This window comes from Microtus oregoni, unplaced genomic scaffold (genome assembly GCF_018167655.1).
Source record: "Microtus oregoni isolate MIOR12 unplaced genomic scaffold, Mior012 000027F_ref0000203, whole genome shotgun sequence".
Taxonomy (NCBI): domain Eukaryota; kingdom Metazoa; phylum Chordata; class Mammalia; order Rodentia; family Cricetidae; genus Microtus; species Microtus oregoni.
In genome coordinates, this window is record NW_024543086.1 from 29,404,831 (window position 1) to 29,427,782 (window position 22,952).

General features: G+C 46.8%; 1 protein-coding gene across 1 annotated transcript in view; it reads left to right on the forward strand.

Moving 5' to 3' along the window:
• Snx29 (sorting nexin 29) overlaps positions 1-22,952 on the forward strand; it is a 412,124-nt gene that overhangs the window by 262,861 nt on the left and 126,311 nt on the right. The gene's annotated exons all lie outside the window — the stretch shown is intronic.

Genomic DNA, 22,952 nt, shown 5'->3' on the forward strand with positions numbered 1-22,952 from the left:
ACTCGAGCCAGGCTTTTTTTCTGTCCTATAGGCCCTCTGATAATTTTGGCCCAACAAGTGGCCTTGGAATCTGTGCAACAAAATAACTCTTTATGTCATGTAGAAGCTTCAATTTCAATAAGAATTTTAAAGTATTTTTTGGAGAGACTCTGCCTATTTATTAATTAACCTTTATCACAGTTGTGTACTTGCATAATAAAGCTGGGTGTACCGTCTAACCTTTCTTTCAGTACCCATGGAAAGTTCTAGAACATAGCTCCCTCCCACCCTCATGGAGGGGGATTACTAGAAGGTACAGCGAGTCATTAGTTACACTTGTTGCTTTTTGCTATTATTAATCACGTATTGCTATCATACTCACTTCAGACAAAAAACTAAACAAAGGTAAAATTTGGGCCATGGGAGTGTGCTGTGTGTCTTCCCACGTGTGCATGCCTGTGCATGGGTGCATGTATCCATGCATATCATTAGCTTCCGAACCAGCAGGTGCATTTTTCTTTTCTTAGCATGAAACTTGGTCATGTCCCACAGATTTTGAGTAAATTAGCATTTGGGTCTAGCTGAAATTACTTATTTAGTAGACATGCCTGTTGGGAAACTTGCATTAAAACAGTTTTATGGGTAATAGCTAAAAATGTATTACACTCTATCTTTTTTTTTTTCTCCTGCTAAAGTGATGGTTCTGAATTCTTCTCTGTCCTGATGGTTTTTGAGGCCATAATCAGAAAGTGAGGACCTGGGGTATGGTGGGGGAGTTTTGGGGACAGTCTAAGGTAGGTACCCCTGATCCTTACCAGCCCCATTCCAAGGCCTCCTGCTAGGTTCACCTGCGTTCCAGTTCCCAGACTTTCTCAGAATCTCCATCTTCCAGCCTGCTCCCCACTGTCCATGTTCTACAGTCTTTGGTGTCCTGATTGACTCCTCTGTCACTTCTTCCTTGGTTCCCCTCACTCTTCCTTCTTCTCTATCACCTGAGCTCCTCAAGTTTTACCTCCACCTTTGCTCCCCATATGGACCATCTTTCAGATTGCCGTGGTCAGCTCTGCTCGTGTGGCTAGCATGTGTTTATAACAGTCTTTCATGCTGGCCAGACTTCTGCAGAAGGAGAGAACAGGGAGACTCTTTTTCTGCTCCTGCAGACTCTGGGACCAGGCTTTGCCACATGGGGTCAGGGTCGTCTTTCACAATTCTAGCGTGGTGACAGAGTTGCCCCTGATTGAGGCTTGGAGAGATCAGATCATTTGATCCAGAATGTCTAGCCAGAGGTCAACATGGAAATCCCAAGTTCACTGTCACTTGCTCATTCAATCACCAGTGTTTTTAATGGGGTTCCATATTAGTGGACTGGTGGCCACATAAAGAGGGCTATCATGTTGCTTCCATCTTCTTCCTAGGGTTTCCCCCTTGCCCTCTGTAGTCCTGTCTTGGAACATGTTGCTTGGTAAGGTCTACATCCCTTTCCAAGCCTGCATCCTGCGGTGGGGGAGGTACTCAATAGCAGAGTCCCTCCAGTACAGACCGCCTGATTGAGGCAATTTAGGAAAGAATGCATTTTTGTCCAGTCCTCTTTGTTTTTAGGAATGCAATGGACAGTGATAAGCACAGCTGCCAACCCGTACAAGCACATACAACTTTTGTGTATTTTCTTTGTCATTTCATAAATGCCCCTTCATGTGGCTCTCTGTTCTCCTTTGTAGCTAGTGGGTTTATATATAAAACACTGGGTGGTTTAATTTTTGGATTGCCTCACAGGGAAGAGAAATGATGGTTCATCTCTTAGCTCTGAGGAGACAAGGGTACCACACACTTCAAAAGCTGCCCCTCAGGAGCCATGCACTGTAGAGTGTGGGTTTGTGGGACAAATACAATGCTAAGTACTTCTTAGCAGGCTCAGCCATCAGGAGGTGTGTTAGATGAGGTGTCGTAGAGCAGAACAGATGAACTGTCATAGCCAGGCCACTGGCAGCTGTGCTTGCTAGTGGAGAAATGTTGAGACACGAAGCTTGGGCATGGCTTTGACAAGCTCTGCCTGTACACATGGGCCCACTCAGTTTCTGTGTGACAGGCTCAGTCCCAGTTTGTGAAGCAGACAGGTGAAGGGGTAATTCTGACTTCACCCTATTCTTAGTTTGCACTTAGGGTGTGGTAACCTGAGTCCCAGGTAGCCTGTGGATCTTTGTTTGCCTTGTGCAGTTTTTAGTATTGAATTTATTGCCAGTGTCAAATAATCACTGTATTTCCTACCAAGTTCATGGATGATAAATTCTCTTGAAAACATGGCCTGTTCCTATAGCAGTGATCCATCTTTTTCTGAGACTGAATACCGGCAGCTCTATTTCCTTGAGATCCTGCCTCCTACCTAGCCTGCTTCTTCACTTCTTTTTCCTGAGGTCCCGAAGACATCGCTGCTCCCTTACTTCACATTGTCACCCTTTTAATTGTTTTATAACCACCGGGTCTCAGATTTGATCTCCTAGAGAAATGCTTGGATACGCCATCTGTTTAGAAGGAAGCCTACTGTGATGGGCAGTTTTTACTGTCAGCTTGCCCTACCTGGTCTAGAATCACTTGGGGGAGGGACCTCTATCTCGACATTAATTGTTGTGGGAAGACTTGTCTTAATTGTGGGTTGGGTCTTGCTGTGTGAGCAGGGCTGAGGTGGTGGTGGTGCTGAGCCCTAGCATGTATTGTTCTCTGCTCTGACTGGGCTGGACTGTGACTAGCTGCTTCAAGTTCCTCATAGCTTGACTTCCACACATCCAGGGACTGTCACCTGGAGCTGTGAGCTAAACATTCCCCTTTGAGTCTCTTTTGTGAAGGTGTTTATCACAGCAGTAGGGAGCAAAACTAAGACACCTCCACAGGCTGTGCTTATGAGGGGCCCAGTGGCTGCTGACTTAGTGCTGTTCCTGTAAGAAATGACAGACCACAGCAGGAGACAAGGCAGACAGACACTTGGCACTGCTTTCTGAAGTATATGTGGGAAACACTGTCTTTAGAGGGACCGGCCATCATTTTGCTGTCATCGTAGGTGACTGGGTGACAGATCTTTGAAGGCTTTGGACCTGCAAGGGTGTGGTTCTGGGTCCTACAATAAGCCAAATGTATCTGGCTCACTGGTGGAGATAAAGCCCCACAGGATCACAGCCTGTTCAAGACCATCCTGCTTGGTACTGGTAGGGTCAGGGCTTGAACCCAGGCCCTTGACTGCCTGCCTCTGTTTTCCCCTGTTGCCTGTGACAGACATTTATAATGATAGTTTGTAGGATCTGTGTGTGCAACAATGGGCTGACACTGGGTGTTTTTAAGAAACTGTTATCTGCCTGGAAAAGTGTGAGAGCCAGAGAGAGAGAGAGAGAGAGAGAGAGAGAGAGAGAGAGAGAGAGAACCACAATATTTACATTCTGAATAAAATCAGTCAACTCAGGCCATCTCCACAGACCCACAGGCAGTGCTTTCTCTCAGAGTATCTAGCAGGAACTGAAACTGCTTTAGCTTTTGGGGAGAAAGTTTTTGTGTTGAGCTTAATGTGGCACAGTCAAAGACAAGGTACTGAGGACAGAATCTCTCCCCACCTCCCATGGCGGCCCTGAGCCAGAAATAAACCCGAGTGTGGAGCACTTCTTGGTAGGAATTGAAAAGAAAAGAAAAAGCCCTTGTAGCCCGTGATACAGAAACTGTCAACTGCTCCACATCCATGAGGTTGTTGGGGTTGCCTGAGCCTGCTGGGCCTTTGTGTAATCATAACCCTTAAAATCCTGTCCCTTAGCGAACAGTAATTGGAATGACATGCTGTCTTTGTCCAGAGTTAGCATTTAGACTGGTGACATTTGCACCTCTTTGTGTGTTCCCCAGAGATGGCGAGCATTATTTGTTCCCCCTTCTTAGAGAGGAGAGCCAGGGATGCTTTCACATCAGCCTACGAGGCTCGTGCTGAAGGACGTCTCTGATGGCAGAGGGGCTGCAGGTTGTTTGAGGACTTGGTGACATCGCAGGCAGCAGGTGGTGGTAGACCCTTTAACTCACAAGTAACAGAGGACATGCCAACTGTGCCACCTGTTCAGGGTCGTCCACCTAGTAGGTGGTGGAGCTGAGATGCAAAATGAGGTTGGTCTTTCCCGAGAAGGCCATTCACATTCACACTGACCCCAAAGTTCTTGCATGGAGTTCTCATTCATTCATTCATTCATTCATTCATCTATTTATTTATTTTTAATTTGAGTCAGGATTTCTTTGCGCAGTGTTGGCTGTTCTGGAACTTACTCTTTAGACCAGGTTGGCCTTGAACTCAAAGATCTGCCTTCCTTTGCCTCCTGAGTTGAAGTAATAAGAGCGGCGGGGCTGCGTTCCCAGCACCCCAGCCGCCTGCTCGGCTAGCCTATGTCACGAACTAATTACACGGACACTGTATCCTTTTAATCACTGCTTGGCCCTTTAGCTCTAGCACTTACAGGCTAATTTTTACATCCCGATCAACCCATCTCTAATAATCTGTGAGAACCGGTCTTACCGGGAAGATTTTAGCCTATGTCCATCCTGGGTCGGAGCTTCATCCCGGGGGCATGGCGTCTCTCTCAGGCGTCTGCTCCCCAGAGGAGAGCTGTCGAGTCTCTGAGCTCACTTCCTCTTCCTCCCAGTGTTCTGTTCTGCTTACTCCTCCCACCTATCCTCTAACCAATAAAATGGGCCAGGGCAGTTCCTTTATTAGCCAATGACCTTCCTCCATCACTGAGTGCCGAGATTAAAGGCGTGTGCCAGCACAGCCTGGTCTGCATAGAGTTCTTTGAAAGCAGTTTTTAACCATCAGCTGTATCAGACACAGCACACTGTGTGTCTGTTGGACACAGTGTGATGTTGATGTAAATTATACTGTAAGTTGGTAATTCTGTAACCAATTTGGGAAGTCAGAGAGGCTGGGTCAGGTACTCTCAGGCTTGTATAGCAGGTCTTCCTGTTTACTTTGGAGACAGGGTCTCTTGTGACCTGGCCTAGCTTCTAACTATCTTCCTGCCATGAATCACAATGTCTAACTTAATAGTCCTCTTAAGAACCTGGGTCCTGGGAGAAATACTTGTCTCTTTCAAAGGCTTGCTTTAATTTACCTGAGACTCAACTAGGTCCCACCTTTTAAAGGGGCCCGTTTCCCAATGTGGATCACTGGGAAACAAAACATGTCTGAAGCAAACTAAGGAAGTAATTGGTCCTCAGCCTTAAACCCAGAATAGTCTTTCTAGAATGGCCCTAAAGATGCAGCTTTAGATAAGGTTTGATCTGGAAACTCAGAAACATCCTGGAGGCCCAGGCTCTCCCCTCCTCTCTGTTATACTTGAGTAAGCCCTTCCTCTTTCATGAAGTTTAGCAACCACAAAGCTCACAGCCCTTGGCAGTGTACCCGAGGGAAAAGAGCCAATGACCTGCTCTCATGGACTCTGACATGCCTATCCTGGAAGGATGCTGTGGGATTGGATGGTGGATGCAGACTAGGATCTGGGCATGGGCTCCCCACAGAGCCTTCTGGCTGCTGATAGAGTTCTTTTCTCAGGATAGTGTGTGGGAACTTGTTATTGGTGCTAGACAGGTTTACCTGTTGTGGGATCCAGGGCAAGTCAGAAGTGCATTTAGAATTCTGGGGTTGGGATGTGGCTCAGTGGATTTATTCTCAGAACCACACAAAACCAGGTATGGTGATTTGTGCCTTGTAATGCCAGCACTCTGAAGATGGAGGCGGCAGAAGTTCAAGGTCACCCTCTCTCTTTAAATCTCTGTTTCCATTTCCAGTGTTATATCCCTTTCAGCACAAGTTCACTGTAGGTGTGGTTCTCAAAGACCCCAGGACCTAGTCTATGGAATGACACAGGGACGCACCCTGCCAGAGGCAGCAGCTGACACAGCACTGGGAGGCAGAGACAGAATGCCGTTGCCTCTCATCACACCTCTCTCTTCTGTCCATCATACTTTACTTTCAAGATAATGGGCACCGAGCACTGAGCTTAAGTACAAGGCCCGTTGTTCTGGTGTGGGACCTTGTGTGACTGGACTGGCTATGGCTGCTTTCCATGCTGACGTTTTTATATAGTTAAATCTGTCTCTTAGTGTCTGAGTTCCCAGGCCTTTCAGAAGCTAGAGTGGATTTTGTTGTGAACAGAAAGGGTGAGTGCTATCGGGGCCACTGCAGGGAGGTTTGTGGGATAGTTAGAGGCCATGTGTGTGTGTAGTGGTGTGTGTGTGTGTGTGTGATGTGTATGTGTGGTGTATATGTGTGGTGTGTGTATGTGTGATGTATGGTGTGTGTGTGGTGTATGCATGGTATATATCTATATCTATATATCTGTGTGTAGTGTGTATATGTGGTGTGTGTGTGTGCATGTGGTATATGTGTCTCTGTGGTGTATATGTGTAGGTGTATGGTGCGTATATGTTTGTGGTGTGTGTATGTGTGGTGTTTGTATATGTGTGTTTGATATATTATGGTATATATGTGTGTGTGTGTGGTGTGTATGTGTGTGGTATGGATGTGTGGTGTGTGTAGTGTGTATGTGTAGTATATGTGTGTGTGGTGTATGTATGCGTGTGGTATATGTATGTGTGTGGTATGTGCATGCGATGTATGTACATGTGTGTGTGGTTTATAGTGTGATGTGTGTATGTTTGTGTGTGGTGTGTAATGTGATATGTGTATTGTGTGTGGAGAAGTGGACACGTGGCAGATCTTCCAGTGATTTCTCCATTGTAAACCCATGCCTTCCACACCAGCTTGTTGACTAGCATCTGCTCTAGGCCTGTATTTGACCCATGAAGACTTCTTTCACCTGGCACTTTGAGATGCTCGTCCTCCCTTTGTAGCTAAGAAGATGGCAGCTCATCTGGTTTAGTGCACTCCCCGAAGTGACAACACCTGACTTCCAGTGAGGACCTTGGTTGAGTGTGAACCTCACATCCTTCTCACTCATGCTCATCCCGAGCTCAGTGCAATGCATGGAGTAGGGTGAGATCTTCTCCAGCCACACTCCGTCTCTACCCACCCTACCTGCAACCCCATTCCTTTTTTGACATATGAAACCAGACTGTTAAGCATTCTGTTTCCATGAATTGCTTTAAAGACATGTTTTATTGTGGCTCTGGCTAAATTTGCAAAGCAACATATGTATTTCTTTGTCAGTACTGAGTCATGTGCTAGTTCTGTCCCCAGAATAGATGTCTCAGGAGAGGGACATGTGCACAGCCACCCTGACCCCTGCTGACGTGTGCCCAACAGTTATCTCCGGCTAGGGTGGGGAAGCTCCTGGTTTGGAAACAGGTGGATCTGGCTGTCAGTCTGGCTGTGCGGTTCTGCTCTGTCACATCAGCTCTTTGCACCTCAGTTTCCTTGCCTATGAATTTAGGAAGAGCTCGACCTTCCTGCTTAACCATGACAGGGTTAGGTGAGAGTCCTTGGTACAGCTAGTATGGGTCAACCATTCTCCTATTCATGTACAACCACATCCAACTTGGCTTCACTTCTGAGGTCAGATATGACTGTGTGTGTCCAGAGTGTGGTGGGCCTGCGCTAGGGGAGATCAGGTATGACTGGGTGTGTCCAGAGTGTGGTGGGCCTGGGCTAGGGGAGATCAGGTATGACTGGTGTGTCCAGAGTGTGATGGGCCTGGGCTAGGGGAGATCAGGTATGACTGGGTATGTCCAGAGTGTGGTGGGCCTGCGCTAGGGGAGATCAGGTATGACTGGTGTGTCCAGAGTGTGATGGGCCTGGGCTAGGGGAGATCAGGTATGACTGGGTATGTCCAGAGTGTGGTGGGCTCAGTGGCAGAGTGATTGCCTAGGTTATGTGAAACCCTGATTTTTGTCCTCAGTACTAAAAGCAAGACAAAAGCTAGAGCGCTGTGCCTATCAACTGTCAGTTCTTCTTACTGACTGGCTTAGGACATCATCTCATTAGTATGTAACGTCCCAAGTGAAGAACCTCCTGAGGAGATTGTCATAGTTGACTTTGTGGTTATAATTTTAAAGAGAGGTAGGACTTTGTGGTTATAATTTTAAAGGGAGATAGGAGGGAAAGGCCCCCTGCCTCTGCCAATGCTTTTTCTTTTCCTTCACAAGTTAAATACTTAGTGTCTCTGCCAAGCACAGGTGTGTGTGTGTGTGTGTGTGTGTGTGTGTGTGTGTTTGTATGTGTACCAGACCTGGCCCTAACTTTGTAGAAACAAGTAACTTAGTCATAGTGGTTATCTAGTTATGTTTAAGACGTCTCTCTAAAAAAAAATAGTAGTTTCAGACAATATCTTGTCATATTGTTGACTTCTGGCAGAATTGTCAAACCAACATATGTATGGATTGCTCTAACAGCGAGGAGTCTAATGCCAATCCTCCCTGGGCCTCAGATCCTTGGCACAGGATAGCTCACAGCAGAGTTGGCTCAGTTGTTGGCTCCAACACAGGGAACAAGAAGAGCCTATGAGAGGAAGAAAAGAAGAAAATCCATTTTGAATTCTAATCTAAGCAGAGGCATCCTGGTGCCTTTGCCATTTCTCCTTGGGCTAGAAATGATGGGAAAAGATCCAGCCCACATTTAGGAGGCTGGGGCACTGTGTTTTTTTTAACAGAGGCTTCCATCACAGGCAGGGAGAAGATGCTCCGGGTGAACACAACTTAGTACTGGGAAAGTTTCCCGCAGGATTTTCAGGGAGGTCCCTCTGAAGGGCATGCTCAGGCTCAGGCCTGTGTATGGAGAAGAAAACAAAAAATATTTGGGCAGATAGACTGGACCATGGAGATGCAGAGGCAGAGAAAGAATGGGAGACAGTGTGGACTTTGGTCAGGAAGGTTGGCAGTGCTTAGCCTGCATTCAGGAGCCTGTGATGACGAGGTTTGTTGCCTTATGAAGCTTGTCCTGAGGAGAACTGAATGCTGCCATTGGGAGTTTCACTCTTGTTCCATTTCATTCTTTTTTTCCTGTGAGATAGAGTCTTAGCATGCAGCTAGACTGGCCTTGAACTTTCTGTCCTCCCTCCTTAGCCTCCAGAGTGTTGGGATTACAGGTGTGTGCCACTGTGCCTAGCTTGGAATTTTACATTTGTGTTGACCGGGAGCTGGTCTTGCATTGGCCTGGTCACTGGGAGTCGTGGAAGTGGACTTGACCTGATGAACTAAATGCCTGGGGCTCACACTGAGGTGAGAATTGCTGGCATCTCTTATCTCAGGGAACTCCCAGGGCGAAGAAGGTACAAGATGGTGATAGAAACCATTCTACAGCAGATGCACAGCTCATCGGTGTCAAAGGCAAGCTACTCTTGTCCACCAGGAGTGGGTGTGGGGAGCTGTGGAGGAGAGGCCTCTTTGAAAGTGACAGGCAGTGCTCAGTGGAGTGCTGGGGACAGGTCCTGCTAGTCAAGCAGGAACTCTTGACAAGACAAAACAGCAGGCCCCTTGTCTCCATTTTAGAGAAAAGAGACAGAAGGTGCTCGAGGAGACCACGGAATGTTGGTGGTGCATCTCTCTGAGCTTAGGAAAGCTCGCAAGGTTAATGCCATATTTAAAACCCTTGGTTGCCTCTGCTGAAGAACATCCCATTGGCTAAAGAGCTAACCCTGTCTGTGCCACATGCTCCGGCAGCCCATGCCAGCTTGGCTGCTGCTTGTTCGTTCCCGGCTGCCAGACCCAAAATAATCACACAAAACTATATTAATTGCAATACTGTTTAATGAATAAACTACCTTAAGTTTATTTCTAGCTAGCTCTTACATCTTAAATTAACCCACATCTATTATTCTGTATATTTCCACAAGGCTCGTGGTTTATCAGCAAGGTTCCAGGGCATGTCTGTCTCCTTTGGCAGCTACATGGTATCTCCTTGACTCTGCCTTCTTTTCGTCTCTATATCTCTGTTTGGATTTTCTGCCTTGCTCTATTCTGCCCTGTGATAGGCCCAGAGCAGCTTCTTTATTAACCAGTGGTAATAAAACATATTCATAGCGTACAGAGGGGAACCCCACATCAACTGAATGTATATCATTCCCTGGGTGTAGATCATCACTGGGTGTAGATCATCACTGGGGGTAGATCATCACTAGGTGTAGATCATCACTGGGGGCAGATCATCACTGGTGTAGATCATCACTGAGGGCAGATCATCACTGGGTGCAGATCATCACTGGGGGCAGATCATCACTGGGTGTAGATCATCACTGGGTGTAGATCATCACTGGGGGCAGATCATCACTGGAGTAGATCATCACTAGGTGTAGATCATCACTGGGGGACAGATCATCACTGGGTGTAGATCATCACTGGGGGCAGATCATCACTGGGGTAGATCATCACTGGGAGTAGATCATCACTGGGGGCAGATCATCACTGGGAGTAGATCATCACTGGGGGCAGATCATCACTGGGGGCAGATCATCACTGGAGGTAGATCATCACTGGGGGCAGATCATCACTGGGGGTAGATCATCACTGGAGGTAGACCATCACTGGAGGTAGATCATCACTGGGGGTAGATCATCACTGTGTATAGATCATCACTGGGGGCAGATCATCACTGGAGGTAGATCATCACTGGGGGCAGATCATCACTGGGGGCAGATCATCACTGGAGGTAGATCATCACTGGGGGCAGATCATCACTGGAGGTAGATCATCACTGGGAGTAGATCATCACTGGGGGCAGATCATCTCTGGGAGTAGATCATCACTGGGGGCAGATCATCATTGTGGGCAGATCATCACTGGGTATAGATCATCACTGGGGGCAGATCATCACTGGAGGTAGATCATCACTGGGGGCAGATCATCACTGGGGGCAGATCATCACTGGGTATAGATCATCACTGGGGGCAGATCATCACTGGAGGTAGATCATCACTGGGAGTAGATCATCACTGGGGGCAGATCATCTCTGGGAGTAGATCATCACTGGGGGCAGATCATCATTGTGGGCAGATCATCACTGGGTATAGATCATCACTGGGGGCAGATCATCACTGGAGGTAGATCATCACTGGGGGCAGATCATCACTGGGGGCAGATCATCACTGGAGGTAGATCATCACTGGGGGCAGATCATCACTGGGGGCAGATCATCACTGGAGGTAGATCATCACTGGGGGCAGATCATCACTGGGGGTAGATCATCACTGGAGGTAGACCATCACTGGAGGTAGATCATCACTGGGGGTAGATCATCACTGTGTATAGATCATCACTGGGGGCAGATCATCACTGGAGGTAGATCATCACTGGGGGCAGATCATCACTGGGGGCAGATCATCACTGGGGGCAGATCATCACTGGAGGTAGATCATCACTGGGGGCAGATCATCACTGGAGGTAGATCATCACTGGGGGCAGATCATCACTGGGGGTAGATCATCACTGGAGGTAGACCATCACTGGAGGTAGATCATCACTGGGGGTAGATCATCACTGTGTATAGATCATCACTGGGGGTAGATCATCACTGGGGGTAGATCATCACTGGAGGTAGATCATCACTGGGGGTTGATCATCACTGGGTGTAGATCATCACTGGGGGCAGATCATCACTGGATGTATATCATCACTGGGGGCAGATCATCACTGTGGGTAGATAATCACTGGGTATAGATCATCACTGGGGGCAGATCATCACTGAGTATAGATCATCACTAGGTGTAGATCATCACTGGGTGTAGATCATCACTGTGGGTAGATCATCACTAGGTATAAATCATCACTGGAGGTAGATCATCACTGGGTATAGATCATCACTGGGTATAGATCACCCATGGTTGAAGCAGCTTTGGAGTTCTGTTGATCGTCTATATTTAGCATTTAAAAAATGCTTCTAGGTCAATTCCGTTTTTGCGGTTCTGTTTCCTGCTCTAAAGGCAGTAGAACCTGGGAGAATGGAGCCAAAACCAAGGTGGACTAAAGTCTCATGCATTAGACAGTTAGTACTCTGAGGGTTAAGAAGAATCACCTGAGTGAAGTGTACAGTCACAAGTCAAGTTGCACAATGCGATGACATGTTTTCACGGAGGCAGATAAGCAAATAACAGTAACCAGTTGTAATGAATAATCGGAGGCAAACTCACTCTTATCTGCTAGACTCGGGAGGGATATAGAAGCACAACCGAAGAACAAATCTGTGCTTTTGAAGAAACTGAGGGCATAAGGCTCTTGTCTTGCTTTCTTGGAATTTTCTTACAAGCACCCAAATCTCTCCACACAGACTCCATTCTTGGACCATGTTCTGACATCTCCTCATTTTTTATTTTTTTAATAGCAGGATATCCATAGTTGTTTTGATTTGAGATGCAGATAAATCTAGTTTTCATTTGATGCATGACTATCCTATAAACAAGCAAATTATATTAGAAAGCCTTGCATGTAGTACTCGGTCACCAAGAACAGGGATTCAAACTATGTTCAGTACTACTGTTTACATTATTTTATTGATCAGAGAAATTTAGAGAATAGCTTGAAAAGTGACCCGTGATTAGTAGTTTTGGTATCTTATAGAACATAAGTTCATATTTGGCTTTAATAGGAATACAAATGTTGTGATGTCCTGTATAAATAGGAAGTAATTTAAATCCCAAGGAAAATTAATTAATTCATTCTCCAGATGGATGAATGAATCTTTATAGTCCAAAGGTCCATTCATAAACACAGAGTAGAGTAACCTCTCCCTTGGTGCACAGAGTCTGAACTTGGCAGGCTTGACTTCTGGTGATATGGTTCACATATTCTTTTGTCCTTTATTTGCAGGTTTTCTATCTTTCTGGTGATTTTTGCAGTCTCCTCACCCTCTGCCATTATCCTTTATGGCCCTGGGCTGTTTCAGTGGGTCCATCTGCAATGGCAGATGCATACCCCTTCCACTTTTCTTCTGGAGAAGTTAAAATATGGCAGGTTAATGTATCAGCTTGCTTCTTTCTATCTGCAATAAAACCAGATATGTTAGAATATGCACATATGAGTCTTGCTGGAAATAATCCTTTGCAACATAAGCAGAATCTGAAATGATATTTAAGGGTTTACGAATTAACTATAATAGAGGAATCAAAACAGCCAGCTCCATCTGTTCGGCTGAGGAAGCAGAAGTGTTAATAGACAGATGAGTAACTGGACTGTGAGTCCCTCCTATGCCCTTGGATGAGCCAGCATAGACTGGTGAATAGCTGGACTTCGAGTCCCTCCTATACCCTTGGTTGAGCCAGCACAGACTGGTGAGTAGCTGGACTGCGAGTCCCTCCTATACCCTTGGTTGAGCCATCATAGACTGGTGAATAACTGGACTGTGAGTCCCTCCTATACCCTTGGTTGAGCCATCAGTAAAATAGGTATCTGCCTGTGGAACGGGAGAAGGTTGGACAATTTCTGTAATCACAAATTCAGTTTGTATGAGAAAATCCCATAACGTAACAGTTGGATAATGACTTCCTATCCTTCCATAGTAATCTGTGAGTGGAATTTGAGAGTTCATAGAGTTCTCTATCACTCTAAAACTAAAATTAGTTAAGGGTAGTTAATAGAATATAGCAAGGATCAGATCCATATAACTGTTGACATCAGGTTCTCCCCTGACTTACTAACTGAGCAAGAAGACTAAGGTAAACAACATTTTGTAACCCTTATGGTGTAAATAAATCTATTCCTGTGCCATGATACTGTAGGAGACAATTTCGTGGGGAAAATAAGTACCCGTAAAAGCTGTGAAGGATCCACATGATACACAAATGCTTCTTTTAGTCTGGCTTCAAATAGCTGTAGTTCTTTTCTTGCCTCTCAAGATCATATGCAAGGGCTGTCCAATGTCGCTTCCCCTTCTAGAGTCTTAAATGGGTTGGTTAGTGCATATAAACATTTTGATTTTGTCGAAATTGCACTGGAAATACCAAGCACAGCTCATGAGACCAGGAAGGAATTGCTAAACGAATCCATTTCCCTGCTGTGCCCTAGTTTGTCTAGGTTGTAAAGTTAGCTTTTTGTAGGCTCTCCTAAGTCCTCATCATAACTGGAGAGAATTCAAGATTATATTGATTATCAAATTCGTCACCTCATACTCCAGGGTCATTTTCAGGCAATGGAGGATACATATTTAAAGGGGCTCCAGTAAGGAAGCTAAGGGAACCATCATCAACTTTTTCCTGAACTGTGTGTACGTGTGCACGTGCGTGTGTGCATCCTTTTTGCCTCTTTTACCCATTTTAAGGTTTGATCATGCAGTTTATATTCATGTAAGAAATTAGCCATATCTTCCTCATAATTAAAATCCTACTTAGACTCTTCCTTAAGCATTTTAATGACAGTGCGAATTAATAACTAAGTGACCAGAGTGGGTCGGAGATCTTTCCTGCTTGTTTTTAAGCCTTTCAATATTCTTTTGGACTTGGTCTTCACTTCATCCTCTAAAGTTCTTTCTGGGAATCAGGAATTATACTTGTGATCCTTCTTTAAAAATGATGTGCAAGCTCACCATAAGGCACAGCCTTCCCTGGTTTCTGGCCCCTATGCTCACTTAACCTCCTTCCCGGAGGGTCCCCGCTCTCTTCCCTCATAGCCGACTTCAGGGGAGTGGTTTGTGGCCGAGCTTGTTTACCACTCTAACTGGTAGTTGGGCCTGGGAGAAGGGAGGACTAAAGGCTCATTCAATGGCCGTTCTATTCAGAGCATCAGACTGTGTCCTCTGAGTGAAGTGTACAAGGACAGACTGCACATGATGAAAGCATGTTTTTCTATAGAGGCATTAGATAACAACAACTGAAATGGACCCCCTCCTATCTGGGAGAAGCATGAAAACACATTCCAAGAACAGTTCTGTGTTCTGAAGAAACTGAGGTCACAAGACTCTTGTTCTTACAAGCTCTTCAACTATTCTTGGACCATGTTCCAACACTGTGTATGTTCATTGAATGCCTTGAGTCCACACACAAACAAAGCAGCTGCTCTTGGGTATAGGATGCCGTCTGCACATGGTCCCAGATTCAGACCCAGGCATCTGCCTTTAAACCCATGTTGTCTCGTTGTGAAACCATCCCATCTCGTCTTTCCCATGTGAGGATCATGGAGCCTGAGGAACTGAGAAATGTGGCTGTTGCCTGCACTAGAGCTGTAGAAGGGGAACTGTGCTCCTGTCTCTGGAGCTTTCGTTCAGCGTGAGCTCACTTCATGCTAACAACAGCTCTGCCAGGTAACTGTGCACAGTTGCCATCAGGCACGCAGCATGTGACTGTCAGATAGTCTTCCAGCTCCCAGGTAATCTCTGAAGCAGTGTCCCATGCCATGGCTTCTACTCAAGTGTGGTGTGCCCCCTGCTCTTACATACAGGTGCTTGTATTCACAAATGACACCATACACAAATAGACCTGCCCCTCCCCTGCAGGGGTGAGGCCTTGTTCCCCTTAGTGGGTTCCCGTCAGGTTTACGTGAGCATTGTTTAGTATGAGAATGGGAGTCTCAAGGGAGAAAAGCAGTTTTGATATTCATAAAAGTTAATGTTTTTCATTTACTGTCCCTCCTTTGAAACTTAGACCTAATTTACTGAGCCATGGTTGAAATATTCAGGAGGTCTCTGTTATTCCTTCCAAAGGAATATGATTGAAAATGCACAGCAGCCTTTGCTGATTTCTGGAAGACTGTCTAATCTGACAAAGAGCCACATAATTTAAAGTTTGCTTCTTTTTATAAAGAGCCAGAGCTTTCCAGCATCCTGCAAAATTAATGTGGAAGCAGCACTCAAGGGTGAAATGTTTTCTGGAGAAGCCTTGGAACCCAGGAGCATCTTATGTAATATGCAGGCCTGGCAACTCATTCCCTGGAAAATAATCAGCTGCCCTTGGGTCTGGCTGCTGTGAAGTCATCCTTTACCTGGCTTAACACCATGCCTGATGGGATGGGAGTGGGTAGGAGGCATGCTGGGGAGTGCCGTGGAGTTTTAAATCTATGTCTATAGGGCAGCCCTTGTTCTGCTCTCAAACCTCAGCTTATTGTCACTTCCCTTAGACCCTTCCCATGAATCCATAATAGGTGGGTACCTCTTTTCAGTGCTTCCAGAGGCCTCAGAGCTTCTGCCGTGCCCTTGGCCACATTGTATGCCAGTATTTCAAGTTAGGTTCTGATCATCTGATACCCAGACCAACAGTTAGCATACACTGACTTAGTGGATGTGTTTTGAATGAAGACTCGTGAATTTGTAGCTGAATATGTGAAAGATGAGATGGTCCCAGGATGGAGCACATTACCCTTCAAGAGGGCAGATGTGTAGATGTTCTGGGTCTGCCTCTGTGAACTTGTTCCCACACCTGTTAAAATGAATCTAGAATGTAGATGCCAAAGAGAGAACAGCATGGCTGCTTCCTAAAGCCCACCCTGGATGTTCAATTCCCTCCTCCGCTTAAAGTCTTTAGACAGCACTGACAAATGTGATGAAATGGCATCAGCAGTTGGCTTCAGAGTAACAGGGGCGAGGATGGGCTCAGCCTTGGGCTGGAGGGGACTGGAGCCGGGCAGCTCTGACAACCGGGCATACCCTATTGAAACATCTCCATGATTCAAAGTTTAGAAGACCTTCAATAGTTTCCTGTTAATTTCTCTGGGCTGATACTGAAGCAATGAGGAGGCAAGGGGGAAGAAGAGTAGGGTACGTTCCAGTTAAGGTAGGGTTGCTGCCAACCAGGTGAGAAGGGCCCTGCATCCCCCGTCATCTATGCATCCCTCTACAGCCTTCCCCACTTAGCAAAGCTCTACTCAAATTGCAGTTTGTTTCCAAGCTTTATCCACCCACCAGCCCACCCATCCACCCATCTGTCCATCCGTCCATCTGTCCGTTCATCTATCCATCCATCCTCTCCTAAGTGACCCCTCAGTAATAAAAGCTGCTGGTTTTGTAGCATTCACACTATGTTGAACATGACAGGCTCAACAGAGGCTATTGTGAGCATAAGAAATTCTTAGGTAACAGTCCCTGGCGCCTTGGTTCTGAGGTCTCAGACGTTATACCGGGTGCTAGTGCTGCTCCTGTTTTACAGGGCAGAGAACTGAGTCTCTGGCCATAAAGGGATTGCTGCAATAGCAGACACCAAGACCATGAGTGTGTCACACAAAGCTCCCATAGGATATACGAGTAGGGCTGGGTAGCGAGCCACCACGCAAAGAAGACAGTGCACCTCCCGGTCTGTTCTCAGCCCTGATACAGAGTACAGTAGTCGCCCAGCCACATGGGCCTTACTTGTGATTGCTTCTGATGACTCTAAGCCCTTGCAAAGTGTATTCTCACTGGAACAGTTACAGGAGGGCCAGTGGAGGGAAAGGGGGCACCCCTCTATTAATTCAGCACACACTTTACCTGGTTCCACACAATAGTGGTAATTAGAACCCATTACAAGCATAAAACACCACATTCAGCCAGTCCTGTGAAAATGGGTCAAGAATTACTTTAAAAGCCTTGTCGGGACTCTCTTTCGAAAGCGCTGCCAACTGTTCTAGGCTTGCTCACAAAGGGCAGCTATTGATTTCTAAGGATCCTGGGATGGTTGGCAGCTCTGTGGGGCCTCACCTCCTTCCCAGCACAGAAAGCCTTTTCCAGCCTGAGGAGCAGTGGCGGCGGAGGAGGAGGGGAGAGGCAGGACTGCCATCAGATTGTAAATGCTCTCTGGGTATCTACCTCAGCCAGGTCCAGCACCATGCCGTCCTTTCACTGGCTCATCCACTCAGCGGCTGACAGGCCCTGTAGGAGGAGGCCACTAGTTAGTTCCCGGCCGCTTAGCCCTGAGATAATCACACAGAAACTGTGTAAATTAAATCACTGCTTGGCCCATTAGCTCTAGCTTCTTATTGGCTAACTCTTACATATTAATTTAACCCATTTCTGTTAATCTGTGTATTGCCTCACGGCTGTGGCTTACCAGCTAAAGTTCCGGTGGTGTATGTCTCTGGTGGGGCTACATGGCTTCTCTCTGACTTCGCCTTCCTTCTCCCAGCATTCAGTTTAGTTGCCCCCCCCCACACCTAGCTCTGTTCCCCTATAGCTCTTTTATAGGCCCAAAACAGTTCCTTTATTAACCAGCGATAGTCACAGCATACAGAGGGGAATCCCACATCAAAGCTCATTCATGACATTTAGCTCATCCTAAAGATTAAAGGCTCCACAGGATATATATTAAGCATCTTTCAGGCTCTGTTTAAGCACCATGCATCAGCTGGGGGCTTGGGGTCAGAGGGTGCTATGGCGCTTGTCCAGGCTGAAGCATGGTTTGGCAGTGGATGGAGGAGAAGAGCAGACCTGAGAGATTGAGGGCATTGGTTCTACAGAGCCAGCGTACTGCTGACTGACACTGCTGGATGTCTGTCTGATGGTGGCAACAGCCAGCAGTTAGGAAGCCTCCCCCATGCCCCGTGCTTTCTGGAACATTAACTGAGTAACACCTTTCAGGCCTTCTGAAGTTTGTGTTATTTCCCCTGTTTTACAGACGAGAAACTGAACCCTAATGAGGAGAAAGTAAACTGCCCAAGGTCACAGCTAGGGAGGGGACAGGTGGCTCTAGGTTGGGGCTGTGGGAATTGGAATCTGCCATGCTTTGGGCTGTCCCAGCAGTCTGGGAAGATGGTCCTGGGCCTATTGTGGCTGCATAGAACATCTTGCATTCTTTTGAAGCAATGGCCCTGAACTCAGAGCAGGGCTGTATCCTGGTTCCTGTCTTTCTCTTGATTTCTTTTTTTCTTCCAGAAACCATGAGGAAGACATCAGCATTAACTGCTGTTTTAATATTGTTTCTGGGTTCTTGGACATTGTTCACTGGCAGGAATTGGTGTCCTCTGGGCTGAAAAGAGAGACTGCCTGTCACCTTTTCATGAGGCTGACTTGTGATTACCTGCATGGCTGTATCATGAAGCGTGAGGGTCAAAACTGGGGACTTGGTGGCAGCAGTTCTGACAGGGTAATGACAGTTATTGACACTTGTGTTTCAGAGGCCTCTGTTTGTCAGTTTATAAACTGTAAAGCTCATGCTAGGTCTCCCCATTTCAAATGGGATTTTAGGGGTCATAAATCTGCATTTCTTAGAATGGTACTTACCAGGTAACTATGATCAGCTGGGTCCATACAGGAAAAACCTACCTTCCTTACCACAAAGGAGATTGGCTTCTGACTACACTGCAGATATTTGGACACCGATTACTGCTAAGGCTGCCAAAATGTGGGTTCACGTCTCTGCTCTGCCTCGACTGACCCTGACAGCTTGTCTACCATGAATGGTTGCACCCTGTTGGAAGGCCCACTGGACTCCTGTAGTCTCTAAGAAGCTGTATGTATGCATACGATAGGGTAGCTAGTATTGGCTGGGTTTTTAAGTAGGCAGGTGCCATGCACTCTTCATGGAGAAATCAAGGGCTCTCCCAACAGCTACCACAGACAGACCTAGAAGGCAGTGCGAATACCACCTCATAGATAGATCCCGAGTATATGATAGCATCTGAGCATATGTTCTCGTTTCTTATGAGAAGAGCTTCAGTTGCTACTGAAATTTGGGGCTTGTCTTGTTCTTTCTTAATCAAGAGGCCTCTTTTGTTACCTGAAGGAGGGCAAGCATGACTTACTTGAATGGGACTAGTTAGAGAACATTCTAGTATGAAAGGATAATGCCAGAGGCATTTTTATTACATTTATAACCCTTTGTGATTTGGAAGGCAATTATGGTAACTCTGGGATCCTCACAAATTTAAAAGCTCTCTCATACCCCAGATCCATTGTATTTGAAGGTCATTGTCCTGATGCTCTAGCTTGAAGGAAACACTCAGCTTGCTGACGCTCTGAAAGTATCATCTTCCAGGAAGCTCTCATCTTTCCTTCAAAACACAACCATGATTCATCTGGCCAAACATCAAAGGAGACAATTATGTGTTCCTCCTGCCATCCTACCTCAGCACTTACCATGATGCCAGCAGTCAGTTAACAATACGGCAGTCTCGCTTTGAGCAGCCTTTAGCCTCCTGAGTGTGTTCCAGTTCCTTCTGTGGCATTCTCCCATTTGACTTCTCCGGGCCTTCTTCTCTGGCCCCTGCTCCATGTCTCTTGGCCTGTCATGCGAAGGGTCTCACTGGGTGAGACCCTGCCTCAGTCCTACTGCCATTCTGTGAGCTGGCATCACCTCACATCTTCATCATGGCCAAATAGCTGAGCATCTGCATCTCAGTTTTGAGATGCTTGGCCTCAGGTGCATAGGCCCCTCTCTCTGTCTGCAGGGTGACTTCTACAGCTCGGCATGACTGTCAGGCCCAGCCATGTTACAAGGAGCGAGAGTGAGAAGTGGAGTGAGGGAGAGAGTGTGGATTTTATCGTGGGGCAGGTGAGAATGTGATGTGTCTATGAGAGGGACATGGTGTCCGCTTGAGGGGAGTGGGTTGGAGGGCATCTGTTCTCTTAAGCCCAGTCTGTGGTAAAGAAGGTGCCATCCCCAAGCCATAGGTCCAGGAGATGGTGATTTCATGGCCTACCGTTAGTGACAGTGGGGTCTATTTGTGACTCGTCTCTCTTCTGAGGTCCTCTGAGTTCTGATGTTGTTTCTAGTTGTATTTGGGGTTGGGAAGAGTTATTTGAGAAGCAGGGAGCTCACATGGCCCACACAGAATGTGAACTGTCTGAGTGCTTGTGTGTAGGAATATGCTTTCTAAAACTCCAAGTGAAATCAGCCTGGTAGCAATGAAGACCTAGCTTCACGGTGAGATTATTCCAGTCAAGTGTTGTCTGCTTGGTCCCATTGGCAAGCCTTGTCAGGTCTGGTCAATCATGGTTGTGGCACAAAAGGGGGGCAGGGTTTTGACAGCTCACAGTGAACACCCTGGAACCCTGGTGGTTTGATACTGTAAGCATTTGTGGAATAGTGTTGTAGCGCTGACTCCTACAGTAAACCCAACAAAACCGTGGAACTCCTCCTTTCAGGAAGAAATGGCCGCAGCACCTGTTTGAAGCCCACATTTTGTGGGAGCACTGTAGCAGGTCCATCAGCACCAAGGCTGCAGCTGTGGACTTCCTGCTTGTCTTGAGGAAGGCTGGAAGGTCACATGACCTCCATGGGGAGGGTCTTCAGGTGTTGTTGGTGATACTGTGTGTGTGTTGAATATGAGATAACTTAAGTTTTGTGAAGAATAAGTGGGGAAAACTGATCTTTGGTTTCTGCAAGCACAGGAATGCTGAAAGGAACAGTGGCCCACCACTTCGTTAATGCTTTCTCTTAAGGTGTCTTTGCCATTTGGACTTAATGTTTCATATCCTTGGTGAGATTGGCATGTTGAAGATATAGGACACCATAAAGAAGGAGTCCCCAGAGCAACTAGATGGAAGCATCAGATGAACAGAATGTGTTCTATGTGTAGAATTGTCAAAGAGTCAATGGATATATACATACATGCATGCATGCATGCATACGTACTGAAAATTAGCTCCATCATGGATCACCCAGGAAAAGGAAGGAGGAAGCCTGGGAAGGCTCACTGACTGCACGGTCATGTGTCTCTTGGCATTTCAACTCCTTAACGGACTTAGTTAAAGAATGCCTTCCTTTCTCTCTGAAGAAGGGAAGAATGCTCATTACTAAGAAGCTTACATAAGAGAGCAGAAAGAATGGCAAGAAACCTTCTTGGACTTCACACTGCTTTATATTTTACTTTGTCATAAGTAGTGGGGCTTGCTTTTGTTCCTTGAGGTGAGACTCAGGATAGTGTCCTCAGCCCTCCGTGGAAGCTTCTGCCTGTGTCCTTCCCTCCTCTGGTACTCTGGCAGTATCTTTTATATATCATGTTGGATTCTTGTGTTAAATAGCCTGGTGTTACTGTATGTATCTAAGCAGGTAGTAATGCTCTGTGAGTTCAGGGCATGGGAGGGCTCTGTTAGGAGGCAGCAACCAGGCTGGGTGAGGCTGCGTGTACAGGGGTCTTCCTGCAGGGCTCAGGGATAGCGTTTTGGCCAGCTGCATGTGGGGGCTGGTGTAGTTGTAGGATCCTAGCATGCAGCAGAGCTCTGATGTTCCCTCCTTCACAGCCTAGAGCAGGCCCTCGAAGCTCCTTAGTGCTAGTTCTCTCTCTGGAAGGTGGGACCAATACACAAGCCTCTCAGAGCTTTTGCCAAGAAGCTCACAGAGAGCATGGAAAAGATTTGTTCTGATGTGGAGACAGTGGTGGCTGCAACAGCCGTGCTGCTGAGTGTGTGTCACCGTGGTTACAGCGGTGCTGCTGAGTGTGTGTCACCGTGGTTACAGCGGTGCTGCTGAGTGTGTGTCACCGTGGTTACAGCCGTGCTGCTGAGTGTGTGTCACCGTGGTTACAGCCGTGCTGCTGAGTGTGTGTCACCGTGGTTACAGCCGTGCTGCTGAGTGTGTGTCACCGTGGTTACAGCTGTGCTGCTGAGTGTGTGTCACCGTGGTTACAGCCGTGCTGCTGAGTGTGTGTCACCGTGGTTACAGCGGTGCTGCTGAGTGTGTGTCACCGTGGTTACAGCCGTGCTGCTGAGTGTGTGTCACCGTGGTTACAGCGGTGCTGCTGAGTGTGTGTCACCGTGGTTACAGCGGTGCTGCTGAGTGTGTGTCACCGTGGTTACAGCGGTGCTGCTGAGTGTGTGTCACCGTGGTTACAGTGGTGCTGCTGAGTCTGAGTCACTGTGTCTACAGTGGTGCTGCTGAGTGTGTGTCACAGTGGTTAGGAAAGAACCTGTTTCCCTTTTCTCACTTGAAACCAAGGACTCACTGAGGAGAATGGCATGTATTCCATTGCACCTCTAGCTGGGGCATCATAATTATTAATTTATCTTTGCATTGCTAGTGTTGAACCTAGGGTTTCATGGATGATAGGCAGTCACTCTACCACTGAGTTATACCTCCGGCCCCAGCAGAAACTTTCTTGACAATCAAAACTCCGAATACAAAACAAACCAACCCTTGGTAGAAAAGTGTTGTTAAGGTTTGGCGACGGTCCAGCACTGTCAC